Genomic DNA, 16,932 nt, shown 5'->3' with positions numbered 1-16,932 from the left:
ACAATTTGAAGAGAAAAATTATTATTTGTAAATTTATTTTTAAAAAAATTGTCCTTATTGAACTATTTTAATTTTATTTTTTAGAAATATATCCAAATAAAAAAATCTGCAACAATAATTTACATCCAATACGAAAAATTTTTTTATTATGCAATAACAGTAATCTGAGATGATACATAATAATTGAGGTAAAAGATAATGATAGAAATTCTGTGAATATGAATTAATAAGATAGAGAGAACATGAATGTATGTGAGAAGAAAGAAGATGAGAGAGTGGAAATTTTTTGACATAGAATAATTGACATCTAATGGGTAATATTGAAAAAGGGTAAAATTGAAAAAGAATTTTGGACACCCAATATTTATTTAAGCAGCCAAGAAACTAGAAATAACTCAATCAACCAAATTGGTTATAGAATTCTCATTTATGATAAGATTATATGAAATTTTTATAAGCGGTACAATATATTTTTTGTCTTTAAAATTTGTAAAAAAATTTAAAAACACTCCTACATTTTATTTTTATTTCAATTTTATCCCAAAAATTTTTTAATTATATCAAATATATCAATGACGGCTAATTTTTTAAAAAATTTAAGACTAATTTAATAAAAATTTTATAGGAATAACCTTCAATACAAACAAATTAGATATAATTGTCATGTATTATTATTTGATTGGTCCTAAATTTTCTAAAAATTCAGTTATTGTGAATATATTTAATACAAATAGAAAATTTAAGAATTAAAATAAAATAAAATTCATTGACAAATTTTAAAAACAAACAAATATAATTTATCCTCCTTATAAGAGAGAACTTATTCTTTTGTTTTTGGTAAAAGAGATTACTTATTCATGTCCTCAACAATTATACTTTTCTTTTTTTTTTTTTCCTGGCCTTTTATTCCGTCATACTTTTTCAGTTTTCTTCGCTCCTTTGCTTTTGGATCATCTTCCCTCCTTTTTTATAGGCCCGTGATTAGGCCCATTAGGATAATAATCTGCTTTTGCTTCTCAATTTCAGCAACAATTGACCCAAAAATACTCAACAGCAGACAACCCATTAATTGTACTTTGTAAAACAATCGAAATAAATCATACGAACAACTCTAAAAAGCAAGATCTTACCAAACAAATTCTCGACCCAACAAACATAATGTAGTGTTTTTCTGAATTGAGTTTTAATGGACTCCATGTATTGATCCAAAACAAAGCATGGTATTCACTCTTAATACCAAAATAAATAAATAAATAAATAAATTACCAGCCAAATTGAAAATTGTTTTCTCAATATTCTTCATAATATGCACCTAATAATAATAATAATAATAAAGAGAAGAATATGTTTTCTGTGGTACGGTGGCAGAAGGAGCTTGAACCGTTGGGTCTGCTGTTTCTTTTGAACAGCACATTAGGGGTCTACGCACGTGGACTAGTACGATCACTTGTTCTAGTTATTGTCTCAGCCTCTCAGGGCTCTGGACAAGAATAAAGGGAAGAGAGAGAGTGCAGTTTCTTTATGTTTTATCTTTAAAGAATAATATATAAATATCATATAATAAATATATAAACAAATTAATATATATATTCAATTTGAATCTAGAAAAATAAAAAGAAAAAAATTGTATCGGTTGAAAATTTTAACTATTTAGAGTTTTTGTCAAATCGAATCAGTTTATATAATTTTTTTAATAATGAATATAAACAACTAATCATATGAAATAAATATAAAATAGTAAAAATATAAAATTTAACTATTTTCAACCTAGACAATAAACTTTTCTTTTCCTATAAAATTACATTATGAAAACAACATAATCCATATTGTGAGAAAATCGAAACCAATTTAGGTTTATGGTGATCAAACTATGGCTATATACAATTGGTAAAAAAAAAAAAAAGATTATTTGTCAAAGTTGTTCAAAGTTTAATAAAATAGTTAAAGAATTTGAATATGCACGATGGCTTTGACTATGAATGCAAGATGTTATATTACAATATATATAGTTAATGACTTAGGTATATTCAAACTAGAGAATCGTTATAACTGCAACTCATGTGTTCATATACATGCATGATGATGATTAGTGGCTTGACTGCATTTAAATTAGAAGTTTGTGTGAATTCAACTTGTGTGTTCACATAAATATGTGGTGGCAACTTTCACATTAGTTGCTTATATAAAAACTAAGAGTTTGGTGATTTACATGTATAACTCCACAATGTAGTTAATCAAGCTTTAGAATTTAATTTTGTAGATTTCAACTTTTGTATTTTCTTTTTGTACTGTGAAGAGTATTTGTACTTGTTTAAGAATATATATCATTTGGTTGAGTACGATATGATAGGTATTTTAATTTTGGTGTATTTAATACTTAGGTTAATTTGAATGTTTGATATTTTTTTATATCTCATTAGAGATTATGATTTAGGTGAAATTATAATCACCTGTTTTATATCTTTATCATAATTTATAACAAAATATTTTATCTTTGTCTATGTCGTCATAGTCATTAAGTTGATTTTCTTCAAAAATAAGATAACAGTTATGTGAGTCTTTGTGAGGTCTTCTGATCTAATTAACCTCCATGGTCAAGTAAGCATTATTCATGAGCTCTTCCAACCTCTCCTTTGACTCACTCCGACATATTCTGCCTCATCTGATGCAACAATCACCACCACTTCCACCTTCCAACGCCGTATCACTATTCAACCAAGAAACCGTCCTCCATGAATTGTCTTTCTCAATGATTGTTGGAGGCATATATAATAAAGACTGGAAAATAGAATTTGCCTACATGAAAAATAACAAACAAATGTTCGGTAAAAATTGATAATAAAATGAGCATGTTTTTATTATGTCTAATTATATGTTAACTATTATAGTTTTTGAAAGATTAATATTTTAATTCAAAATATGAAAGAACATTGGAGGAATATAACAGGTACCCTCTATTATATAGAAGAACAAATTGGTGACTAGTTTTTAGAAGGATTTCATTACACATTCAAGGGTCTTATCAACAAAGTCTAACTAAATTAGTTTAAATTTAATAAATTCATTTATGTAACGTATATGTGAATTACACATTTTTTTCTTTGTATTTCTTTTTTTTTTCTTTGAGTGTTTTTTCTTTATCGTTGCTTTTCTGTTATTGCTGCTGTTTGCTGTGGTTTTTTTATTTTTTCTCCGATCCTCCTCCTTTTCTTTTTGGTTATTACAATATTTTTATTTTCTCTTTTTTATTCTCTTTTTTATTCTCTTTTTCTTATTTTTATTCTCATTAAAAAGATAAAACAATAAGAAAAAGATAAAAAAAATGATGATGAATAAACAGAGAAGCTGAGGAGGATGAACAATTTTAAATTATGCAGAATTTATCTATAAAAGTAACATCGAAATTTTTTAATCGTGACTCAGGTTCTTATTAAGATGGTGAAATAAAAAAAATGATGATAATGTGAAAGAAGATGAGAAAAGAGAGTTTTGAATTGTGCAGAATTTATTAGAAATAACATTAAAAAATTTTAATTATGACACATAAAGTTTCTTAATAATTTTGACACCAAAATTTTTTAACTCATAACACAAGTTTTTATTAAAAAGAATTATGAGAATGTGAAATAAGAAAAAAAGAAGATGATGATGAAGAAGAGAAAAAGAAATGAGAGTTTTAAATTTTGTAAAATTTATTAAAAAAATAACTAAAATTTTTTAACTGTGACATATGAAGTTTTTTAATTTTGATATCGAAATTTCTTAATCGTCACAAATAAAATTCCTTAACCAATTTTTCTTATCATTGACTTAATTGAGTAATATTGAACTTATATATAAGAGGTTTAACTATTTTTTTATTATTTGTAATATTGTATTTTTTTAAATATATTTTGTTAGTTGAGTGAGTTAAGATTTTGAATCTATAGTTCTTTAAAGATTTTTTGTATTATTTATAAAAAATTTTGATGTTATTTTTAACAAATTTTGTGTCATTAACTATAAATTTTTGCTGTGTCACTTTTATTATTGTTAAATTAATTATATGATACTGAATTAAAAGAAGAAAAAGATGATAATAGTGATAAAGTGATGATGATAATAAAATAATAAAAAGAGGAAGAAAGAAAAAGAAATAATGATAAAAGAAGATATGGTAATAATAACAATAATTATGAGATAATAATGAAAATAGAGATCGAAAAAAAGAACAAAAACAATAATAATAATATAATTGCACTAATATAAATTTGACTTTATTAAATTTAGTTAAAATAAAAATACTTAATTATCTAGAAATGCATTTCTGTTTTTAGAATACATGTGATGAAATGATTGATAGTAAACTTCACTTAACTTTTGTATTAAATACAACAATTGACACGTCAACATACTATATCCAACTAAATAATAATAATGACTACTTAATAAGTCACTACTAACAACATAATAACATAACTATGCGAATACACTAGTTTACTTTACCCACACTCTTAACCTTTTTCAAATTCATTAAATCATTCGTTAACTCTATATTTATGCATTGTATGTTTTCGTAATTAAATTATTACAAGATTTAATTGAAAATATGAAGCTGCACAGATAAATCCTAGCATTGCATGTTGTAGTTAAAGCTGAAATGAAAAAAAAAAAAAAGATTAATTTTGTGAAAAATATGAGAAAATAAAAGAAATGTGATAGAAAATGAAAGGAGGTGTCGTTTGTGTGTTGGTGTGTGTGTGGTCATCCCATGCAGTTACATAACTTCTCAGCACTTACAAAGACTGTATAGAAAACACAGAATGCAAGTCCCTGATGATGAGATACACAATATGGCATTTGCTATGCTTGTTATGTATCTTTTTCTTTCTTCTGATGTTTCATGCATTTTGGTACACAGTACCACTATTGAGTCAGAGAGAGACGACAGTGTGAGACAGAGAAAGAGTCCAAATTTGTGTAAAAAGCATATTTAAGCATCAAACAACCCTTTCACTGTGCCTCTCAAAACAACCATTTCTTACGACTTGTTCACATCCATCCATGGGAAACTGAGACCAACCATATATTGGAATTGGAATTCAATCTCCAACAATGAGGTCATCTACTTTTCTGTCCTCCTTCTTTTATTTTATTTTTCTTTTTTTTATATATCATTCATCAGTAGTAATTAATGTATGTGTTATGAGTTATGACACTCTAAAAAGTATCGCTTAATTTGTTTAAAAAAAATTAAGAAATTAATATTTTATTTAAAAAATATATAAATAAATAATTTTTAAATATTTAAAAATTGTTATAAAAATAAAATAAAATAATTAAAAATTAAATAATATGCACTGTAGAATTGACCAAAGTATTGTTATATCTAACTATATGTGGCATCATAACCTTTTTATATTTCATCCCTTTTTTGGGATAAATACAATTACTCACGAAAAGTCAGTAACATACACCAGTAAATGTATACGTAATTATGAAACCTAGTAAAGGAATAGAATATTCAAATTTCTGGTTTGCCAAAATATTTTTTATTTTTGTTTTTAATATTTGTTATTTTAAAAATTTTATAAAAAATTAATTATATATTAACATAAAAAATATTATTTTATTATTATTATTTAAATTCGTTCTCATCACCCATGATGATGCACTCACACACTGCAATCTCAGCTCTAGATTTTCATATTCTGGCTGCCCCATGTTTGAATTGACCATTTGGGTTTGTAAATTGTCCTTTCTATGTTATCTATTTGTTACAATTCACATGCATGCCTCTGCAATGCTTCTTATGGAAAATTATTATATAACCTTAAAAATTGTAATATGTATGTAATGTTTTCAGTCAAAGATTTGTATCGCACTTATTTTAATTCTTAAAATATTAAATATATTATCACATTCTTTTTTAAAAGTTTAACTTTATGTTATTTTTTTTTACGTTAGTTAGCCAAGCCAAAAGCTAGCTATCATAAATGAGAAAGTTAGTTATCTAACATCAAGTATAAAATAATCTTATAAAAATTATACTTTAAAGTTTAAAGACTAGTTTTAGTGGTGAAGAATTAAAAATCTTATATAAGGTCGTCTAATTTACTTTAGATATAAGTGATATTAGTCGTGTTAAATAAATTTCTAAACATTTCTTCACTTTATTAAATTTTGATGTCATATATATTTTTTATAGACCTATTTAATTTTAAACAATTTTCAAAAATAATTAAAAAAAGGAGACAAGGATATGGAATTAACCTTCATAATTTCTCCTTTGAATTGCTGCCTTTCCGAGACTGTTGGCTCATCACAGTAAATATTCCTGCAGCTTTATGTAAGAAGTTAGATTGGTAGCACCATTTATATTTTGTTCTTAGAATACTATATATTGTCACTATTCCTAAATGCAAACAACTCTTTGTGGTTAATGCATTTGGTCCACAGAGCTGACTAGACCATGTTGAACAAAATGATTTCTACTGTCCAAAATGAAATATCTTCTCTTTATTTGCAATAATTAATTTCTTTCTAGTCATCAGGATTGGATATTATTATATATACGCATTTACACTCTTCTGTATGTGCCTGTCCTCACCCATGATTATTAAGATGTGAAAATTTATTTTATTTTTTGCTTTTTACTCCCTCGTCACATTCATTTCCCAATCTCCCCCCTCCAAAATTAATCCCAGTGGAAAATAATTAAAGAAAGAGATTTTTTTTTTCACCGGTTTTTTTTCTACTTAGATGAAATGATGTAAGAGTGATGTAAAGAAAATAATTTAAAAATTTCACCACCCGTGGCATGGCCTAAGGGCATGGTTTATTTAGCTGTTACATTATCCCTACCTATGCTCTAGTCTTTATAGCCTTGGAGTACATACAGTCCAACAAGTTTGACTCTTTTAAGTTCTAAACACTGTGACTCTAGGGTGTTCGTGGTGTAATTTTTTTTAACTGTTTTTTAAATTAAACTATAATTTGAATACTCTACATCTTCCTATATATTTGTGTAAGTTGTACGGTTCTTTTACCGTTTTACATGGCTAAAGCAGGAGTAATAGACACAGGCTTTCATATTTAAGACTCTGCTGTCCAGTGCAGTTAGCCAGTTACCTTGCAAAGTGCAAAGAATCAATCTTTTCTCTGAATTCTGTAGTCTATACTTGCACGAAATTTGAGCATATTTTGCCCAAGGCTTATTAGTAGAATAATATGCTTTATATTTAAAAGAATTTCAACTTAATGACACACAAAAATAAATAAATAAATAAAGGAGAGAAATAAAAGAAATTCAAAGACCACTTATGGTGTTTTGGGAAATGTATGTTTCCCCCAAGTTCTCGGATCTGAATCAATAATCAATCATCAAAATGTTAAATTACTATGTAAATGATTTAATTGTTGGATCATGAATTGAATTGTTTAAATTATAATTAATAAATATAATTTTAAAAATATAATTTAACTTCGTATGTGTTATATATTAAAAAAAAATCACACCTGATAAAAAGTAGTTTGGCTTAATGATTGTAAGTCCTTTTTTTTTTACCGAAAATTTAAAATAATTAAGCAACAAAGAAAAACAAAGTCCTAAGGTAGCGTTTGGTGGAGAGACAGAGACAGAAAGACTGAGACTGAGAGACAAAAACTGAGAGACAGGGATTGAAACAAATCTCAATATTCTGTTTGGTGCAAAATGGGAGACAGGAATTGAAACAAGAATAAAACTCTAATTTAATTTGCACAAAGGGTAAAATTGGAATTAATTAATTGAAATGAAAGTATTTATGGTATAAAATGTTATTAAAGTTTCAGTTTCCATCTCTAAAAATTTCAGTCCCCTGTGTCCCTACTTTTTGGAGGTACTGAAATACTGAAATTTTGGAGACAGAGACAGAAATTTTAGTACCAGTTTCTGAACTAACAAACACAATACTGAGTCTCAGTCTCTCAGTCTCTGTCTCAGTACCTGAAAACAAACGCTACCTAAGGGATCAAGGAGTCACAGGACTATTCTTTTGAATACTTATCTCAAATTCCTTTCAAGACACTAAAAGTTCTACATGCTGTGAATGCATCTCAATGCCATTTTTGTTATAGTGTTCACTACTGTATTTGTATCTCGCATGATTAAGTAAAAATTAATACGCCATTTCTAAGTCATGATATCTCACTTTAAGCACCAAAAAATCTACACATCCAACATTAATTATCATGAAAATTGTTAAGAGGAGTATTAGGGGCCAGCAGATTTTGTGATTTATAGCCATCAATTAGTCATCATCAGTATTTTTAATGGTGTGGAATTACTCACTTTTCTTTTGATGGTTAACTGTTGGCCAGATTTTAATAAAAGTGTTGGTCCCTAAACTTTCTCAAATGTTAAATGAGATGTTTATTTTTATTAAGTTTTCCAAATTCGTGCGTCAATGATTAATTGTAAACACACTTCACACCGATTCTGACCCAATTTTTGGATTTAATCGATCTTCAAACTCAAACAATTAGAATATAAAATCAATTGGATAGAAGTCTGGATCGTTTATTTTTTAGTTAAATTGACTAATCTGGTTCAGGTTTATAACATTGGTTTCAACATCCTCATTAGGGATGTTAATGGGACAGCGCGGGGTAGGAGATGCCTTCCGTCTTCATTTCTGTTTTTCGCTGTGGGAGAATATTGTTCTCCATCCTTATTCTCCACATGGCCTCATTTTCCGTGGAGACCCCATTCTCTATCTACTGATAGTTCTAACTAATTATTAATTTTCATATGAATAGAGTTGCAAATATCAATCTTACACAAAAATAACAAGATTGTAACTTTTTTCGAAATGACGCAGTGGAGGACGTAACGGCGAGCCAGAGGGCAGAGCAGTAGACGAGGTGGGAGACGCGATAACAGAGAAAAAAATAGACATGACGACAGAGTTACGGAACGGAACGCCGCAAATAAAAAGCATGACGCGGTGAGGGTGATGGCACGGTGAGGTGTGACGATGCGGTGAGAAGGGAGAGTGGCAAGGGGGTGGTTGCAGAGAGGTTAGATGGAGTATAGAGTATGGATAGCGTAAGGGATCTCTAAATTGAGGAAATGTTATGCAAATGAGGAATAAGAGTTTTGGGTTTCTATATATATATATATATATATATATGTTTTGGGTTTCGGGGATTAGCGGAGATAGGGTGGGGATCTCACTCGAGTCCCCGCACCTATTTCGAGAGAATTTTATCCCTCGTCTTCATCCCTGTAAAAAAAAATTTACTGTTGGATCCCTATTCAGAGTTATTCCTGCAAAAATTTTCGCATCTCAGAAAATTTTTCCATCCCTAATCTTCATAAAGAATTTTTTAGCTAGCATTTCATACTCAACTATAATTGTTGTATAAATTATACATGCTCACAAAACCATAGGCATTTCATCCATAAATCTAGTAATTAATAATAAACTATGTGTGAGAATGTGTGTTAACATTATTGTTTAACGAAGATTAATGAAGAAACTTAATTATTAATTGTCATCTCTATACTTGTTTATGAGAGCTAGAATTGAACATTATTTAAGTATTCAGATTTTAAAAATAAATAAATCAACAATAATTTTCTTAAATTATAATTTTTTTTTCGGATAACAAAGTTCAGATAAACCAAAACTCTATTAGAGAAGTTTCGAGTTTAATTATTATGTAAGCCAGAGAAGATGAGATGCCTCTTCACTAACAGTTTTTATATTTAGATCAAAGGGAGGAGAACTCGTCGGCTATTCAAGATAAAAAAAAATGTTAATCCTTTTAAATGCGGATCGTTTCAATTTTTAAAATTTCACGTTGAATTATCAATTAGTAGATACTACTTAATCTCAAACAACATAATCCTAATACCAATTGCTGAAATAATAAGTAGCAGTAGCTGAACCAATAAGTTAATAGGAGTTAGTTAGTTCGTTATCAATCTGTTAGTTAGTTGAACTGCTTAATTAGCAAGTTAGTTAACAATATGTACGCATTTATCTCTCTCTCTCTCTCTCTCTCTATATATATATATATATATGAAAAAAGTTTAAAAATAAGTAGAATTTATTATTTTTGATAAATATTTTTAATTATTAGTCTAATTTTTTTAGTCTAATAATCTAATAATATATTTTTAGTTCATATTTTAAATATTATTGATTAACTGTTAGTCAAAAATAATAAATTTTAATAATTTTCTAATATTACCATATATATATTTCTCTCACTCTCTTCATTTTTTTTTCTCTCAACTAGAGCCAAATCACTATATTTTTTTAATGGTTCAGTGAATGTGAATTTAGAACTACTAGAAGGAAGTGGTTAATTAAGAGATGTGTTTTTCATTCAAAAAAAAAAATATACGGATTCAACATTTCATAATGAATTTTCAGATGACGAATTTAAAAGTAAGAAATGCTTCAAGAACTTCAACAAACTACTTAAAAAAAAGTTAAAACAAAATCATTAGAATGAAATGTTAATAAATTAAACCTTAGTTTATTATAATATGGACACACAATTGTGTGCTTCCTCAGTCAAGACGAACTTAACTGACTTCATAAACCCTGGATATCTAACTCATTTATAGTTAATAATATAAAATTCATTATAGACAAGTGTGTAATAATAACTACACTAATTTGCCGTAAAAATTTATGATTTGATTTTTTTCATTAAAATAATGTCTAAAAATAATTATTATATATTCTGATCCTTAATAATTTAGAGTGATTGGAGAAAAGAAATTGTACTTGGAAGGGAACAGCCCCAACAGAATCTTATGGATCAAGCGTACCATCAATATTGTGGGCCCATTGCCCCAAGGTTCTGATTTTCATTTATGCCCTTCTGGCTTCCATCTGGCCCTTTTAGTTGACACCGTCTTCTTTCTTTCTTTCTTGGTTGGGTCATGCATTTCCACAAAGCATGTTTCTCAATTTGTGTTTTTGTATGTTCACTCCAACACACACTCAAAACCCACATCAATATCTCTCACCACTCCCTGTACTTTTGTGTTGTGTTCCCTATTCTACTACTAATATATGCCCTACTTCCATGCATTATTCCTTCTCTACAAGCAACGCTCACTATCAAAATCTCTATTCTCTCTCTTCATACATGTTATTATGTTTACACAAATTCAAGACATGTTCCCAATTTTGCCACCTACTAGCCTCTCAAGGTCAACAAATATTTGGTTTTCCCCCCCCCCCCCAAAAAAAACAAAAACCACAGTAATCTATCTTTGTATGTAGTACAAAAAGTCTGGTCATCATTAATTATTAGTTTGGTCATTGCCTATGTATATATGTAAGAAAATTTTGTAACTTCATTTAATTCATTAAATTGGAACAATTAATGGAAATTTTCATTGTAAACATTTATTCTTCACGCATGACGTGCTAATAGTAACTAGACTTAACAACTTTAACAAACCAGGACTAACTACAACAAAATGAATAATAATGCTATTGTATAATAATAGATGATTATATTAAGTGTATATTAAAATTAATTATCAGTATAAAATAAATATTAAAAATATAAATTAAATTACATATATTTATATATAAATACATAGTGACTGATTTTAGTGTGCGGATAGTATTTTTGAATAACGAATTTGCCATCCACTCAAGAATTTTGGTAGTTGCTGAGTGTTTTTTTTTTTCCAAAGGAAATAATAATTGTACCTGTCCAAGGGGGTTTATCTGGGGTGAATAAAAATGCTGTATTATTGTCCTGATGATGTGAATAATTCAATACACAGGATCAGCATAACTAACAAACTGAACTTTGTTATCTATTTATTTAATCTTTTTTTTTTAAGATGATTGCATAAATAAAAAGAAAAATGAATTTGGTAGATAGAGACTGATCGATCAGGGTTACTAGTAAGTACTATTTGGTTAAAAATTTGTAGTGTTGCACTATTGAGTTATGAATGAAAGAAGGGGGGCATGGATGGGAGGGTAGAGTGCTCTACCGGATACAAAGCAAAGCAAGGACAAAGGGACCATGGGACAATAGAGGGGATCCTAAGTAGGTTGGAAGCAGTTAAGTGACAATAATGGTTTTTGAGTAGGCCCATGACAATGCAGACCATGGCTCAGCACTGCATGTGCAAACAACTCTATAATAAGGACACTCTCTGCTTCCTACTAGAGGATAGGGAAAAAATTCAAAAACGTTTTTATCAAATCATTAAATTAAAACCGTCTTGTTAATGGGATGACAACAAAAATTAAATTAACTAATATATTTCAAAATTTTAAAATTTAATTAATTAATTAATTACTAATTTTTTTTATTGTTTTTCGTATTTACCCTAAATCAAATGAAAATCCAACCATCTGTGCAGTGTGTTTGATTTGTTTGAGCATAGGTAAAAACAGAAAGATTTGTATGGTGGGAGAGGAATATATACGATCAGTAGGACTAGGACCCGCCTAAATTTAGGTTAGATTATTTCTAAACTTATGAAAATTAAAATATCTCAAGTTTATAAAAGTATCAACATAATTTCAACGAGTGGGAGAGGTGTGAGTAGAGGATGTTTGGGAAGAAACTTAAAGATAACAGTGAGTATAAGAGAGTGTATAATAAGAATAAAAATTAATAATTTGAAGATAATGATAAAATTATTTGTATTTTAAAATATTAAATAATAAATACAAAAATCATATAAATTAAATGCTAAAAATAATTTAAAATCTTTTGAAAAATATTAAGAATTAAAAATAAAAATAATATTATGTATTTTTAAAGCATGATTATTACTAATTAGAGTCTAATAAGATTCAAATTTGGTAAGAAAAAGAGCGTACCAAATGGATCTCATTAATGAAATGAAATCATTCCTTTAGATGTGAACTAATTTAATAGAAGTGAATTGGTTGTATTTTAAATGTGAAGATAATCATTTACTTTGAGTTAAACGAAATTACGAAAATGTTTACCTGATAAGTGACATTGAGAAAATGGTGTAAACCCCTTACAAATCTTAATACGTGGCAGAATACCTGACAACAAGTCTTACATCATTTAATTTTAACTATTTTAAAAATTCTTTGATTTTCTTGTAACTTTATTGATGATCTATGTTTTCAAAAAAAAAAAAAAATTTGTTGAGTAGGCATATTCTTAAAAAGAACTCCCTCCAGACTTGACTTATTTATAATATCTCATCTTAATTTTTCTCTCTTTTTATTAATATGATTGAATTTTGAAGAAATTCAAAAATAATAGTATATTCTAGGGATCCCCACGCTTACTGCAAGGTGCTGCAAAAATTTCAGCTGTCAATCCACCACATACTACACACGTATTGATGATGGTTCAATCTCTTTCCGTTTGGTCTCACAAGTTGGAAACCAAGTAACCCCTTTTGTCTTTATTTATATGAGAATGAGAATATATGAATAACATAAGGGTCCTTTGGGATTTGGAAAGGTTTAATCACTTGTCTCCCCAACTGCCCCAAAAAACATTATTGTCCTTAATTTCTAACTAATCCATCTCATCTTCCTTGGAATCATATATATAAACTTCCTTCTTCAATTACAGTAGTATACTACTCTTTCGGGTACATATTGTTTAAATTAAATGTTTACACTATAAAGTAGTTATTTGATAAGAATAAATTGTTGAAGGTGCAATTAGAAAGGGGGAATTCATCACACGTCCTAATCTTTCATTTATGGGGTTTACGTCAGAATGCAATCCAAAAACAGGAAGCTAAAAGAAATAGTGCAATCCTAGTAGGATATATGTTGGTCTCGCAGGTTCCCAATGTAAGAAAGAGAGAGCGATGATTTCATGAACGAAACAAAATCACACAAATCTTGCTCACATGAACATATATGCAACTTACTAATAATAGCATAAAACAGTACTATAACCTCCCACTACGTATATCTCCATCAATCTTTCATCAACTCTTGATCGACTTGTTGTGTAAAGTGGTGGCAGAATGAATAATGCAACCTTGCCTATGGCTAGGACCCTCCCAAACCCATCCACCCATTGTAATCCCTCACCTAATACTCCATTTTTGTCTCTTCCCATTCTCTTCTCATTTCTCAATTCTCAATACTATACATACATACTAGTTGCTTATTTGCATAATTCTCAATTCTAACTACCTTAACAATCAATACTAGTTACACAACATCTCATAAAATGAATTCAATTCTTACAATTTTCTCTCTATTTATAATTCATTTAATAAGAAAAACTTTAATTTTTTACTAACTAATAATAATAAGTAGTAATCTTAACGATATTCTTAGAAATAAAAGATCGAAGGAGTATGAATTATGAAAAATATTTATTATTATTATTATTATTTTGGACATATAGTATGTCCTAATTTAGTGAGAGCTTCAGAATCGTCGCTATATCATCCTAAACTGTGAGTTAATATAATGTTGTATATAAAAAATATATTTTAAAATTAAATTTTAAATTCAAATTCAAATAAATACTAATAATTAATTAACTGACAGCACTCTTTCTTTTTGTGTTGTCTAATTTAAAAAATAAAATAAAAAATTTCCTGTTCCTAATACTTAATTTTAAAATATCTAGTACTTTGATTAATTTTATTTTTTTACTCATAATTAATTTCATATTTATCATTAATTATTAAACACATTGAATAAAATAAAAAGATAGATTAATAAATATTACTAATTAACCAGTCTGAATAATGAAGGGAAAATATTAAAAATTGAATTATATGATGTTTATATTATTATTAAGTGAGCAGTTGTGTACTGATTTCACGTAACAGATATTGATGTGCCGTACATTCCTGTGTCACTGTGACAGAAATAAATGAAACGTCTGCAATTGGGTTTTCCCAACCTTCATCAGAGACAAAAATGAAAAGATATTAACTCCACAGTTTGTTTTATTTTTTTTCCCTTATTTAAAAGATGTAAAAGCATTACACAATAACTTTATATGAATTAATTAGTAATAATGAGAGACCAAGATAGGAAGTATACACATATACATAGGAACATGCCCTTTACCCTCTTGTTCAACATCTTGTTTTCAAATTTCTTGCTGGATTGGGGTTCTTGCGATTCAGTTAGGTTAGAAATTTAGAATGTGCAGATGTCTTCCTTGGAATTCTTACTTTGCTGATCAGATTCATTAATTATATGTAGGCCTGGCAGCTGACTTTTGGAAAATGGTGATGCAATGCAACATACTAATAAGACGTTTTTGACGTTCATTTCTCATCACTATTTAATTATCCAAGTCTTTACAATCACTGAATATATTTATATATATATATTTTGCAACTGATTCATGTACTAGTAATTAAATGCCTAAATTAATTAATTAAACTACTATAACATATATAGCTAATCTAGCCTGGCCTGCCTGAATTACTAGTAGCTTAGTAGCTACTTGATTTACTTAATTTGGTGCGAAAATTAGCTATACACAGCCTGTCTAATCTCTCGTACATTTATATTTTGGCCAAGTTTATCGTGTTCCCTAAAGTTGAGAATGAAATATATTAATTTAATGTAAAACACCCATCGTTTTAGAATTATGATATTAACATGTTACATCAGCTCAAAAAAAAAAAAATGTTACATTAATTCTTTGTAATGTTATCTCATGTATACATTACTTTTTATTTGTTTAATTCCAAGTTAACTAATTTTTATAACTTACCAACAACTGTTACTTATTAAATTATTTGTTATACAAGAATGTGAGAAACTAGTATCTGTTGTTGCTGTTGTTGCACACAAAAAATCAATTAACACTCATTTACAAAAATATATATTTTGAATATTATTATAAACAAATTTAATTATTTATTATAAATTTAATTATTCTTATAATTACTTATTTAATTAAAAAAGTATGAATTAATATATATAAATATACCTAAATGCAGAACAAGGTTTTTTATTAAAATATTAAATCAAAACCAATGGACCAAATAAAAACTTAAGAAGCTAGTTTGGATAATTAGCCAAGGTATTATAGTAATTGTACGTAAGTCCATGGTATAGGGGAATGTCTTTATTTATTTGGTTATTCTAAAACGCACGGAATAATAGTTCAGTTGCCCAAATTTTTGTTTGATAATTAATTAGTGGCAGTGCCTTATCAATAAGTTTGGACTTAATTTCCGCAAGTACATAAAAACCATGAAATTGAAGTGGAATATATACATTGCTACTATCATGCTGTTTGGCCACGATGAAAAAATGAAAGCAATAAGGCGCATAAAAAGGAGTAAAGGACAAAATAATCTTCCAAGATCTAAAATCAGTACAAAGCAGCTACGATGGAATGAATATATAGGATTTAGGAATTCAATCAACTAAGTGTAGCAACTAGCAACTCCCCAACTATTTAAACATTTAACGGCTCTTTCAAGCTCACTGTTATCTTAATTAATTGCAGTTACTGAAGGCTATAATTGTATATATCATGCCTTCTTGTTACCGTCAAAACCTATTCATATTTCATTTAATCTAATATTAAGAATATTATTGAGATAACTATTTACTAAAAAAAAAAAAAAGAAAACACTGTTTATATCTTTATATTTTTTCTCTTTACTATGTGTTTTTATTTTTCAAAGAATAACATTTGCACATCGTTAATAGCAATAATTCTATACGTATATTTAATTATATGTCATTATTTTACTGAAATAATTAATAACTATTTTTCATACTTACTTTGTAAATGGTTATAAAAAGAGAATGTAATTGAGAGATTATATGTATAAAACTATAAATTATTTTATTAGGACACCAAAAAATTAAACTTATATTTTACGTATTGAATATATGATGAGAAGACATAAAATTTATATATTCACTAAACTCATATTTTTATTATTTTATATAGGTTAAAAAAATAAAAAGAAGTGAATAG

This window comes from Arachis duranensis, chromosome 3 (assembly GCF_000817695.3).
Source record: "Arachis duranensis cultivar V14167 chromosome 3, aradu.V14167.gnm2.J7QH, whole genome shotgun sequence".
Classification (NCBI taxonomy): Eukaryota; Viridiplantae; Streptophyta; class Magnoliopsida; order Fabales; family Fabaceae; genus Arachis; species Arachis duranensis.
The sequence above is the reverse complement of the archived record's forward strand: the minus strand, read 5'-3'. Positions refer to the sequence as shown.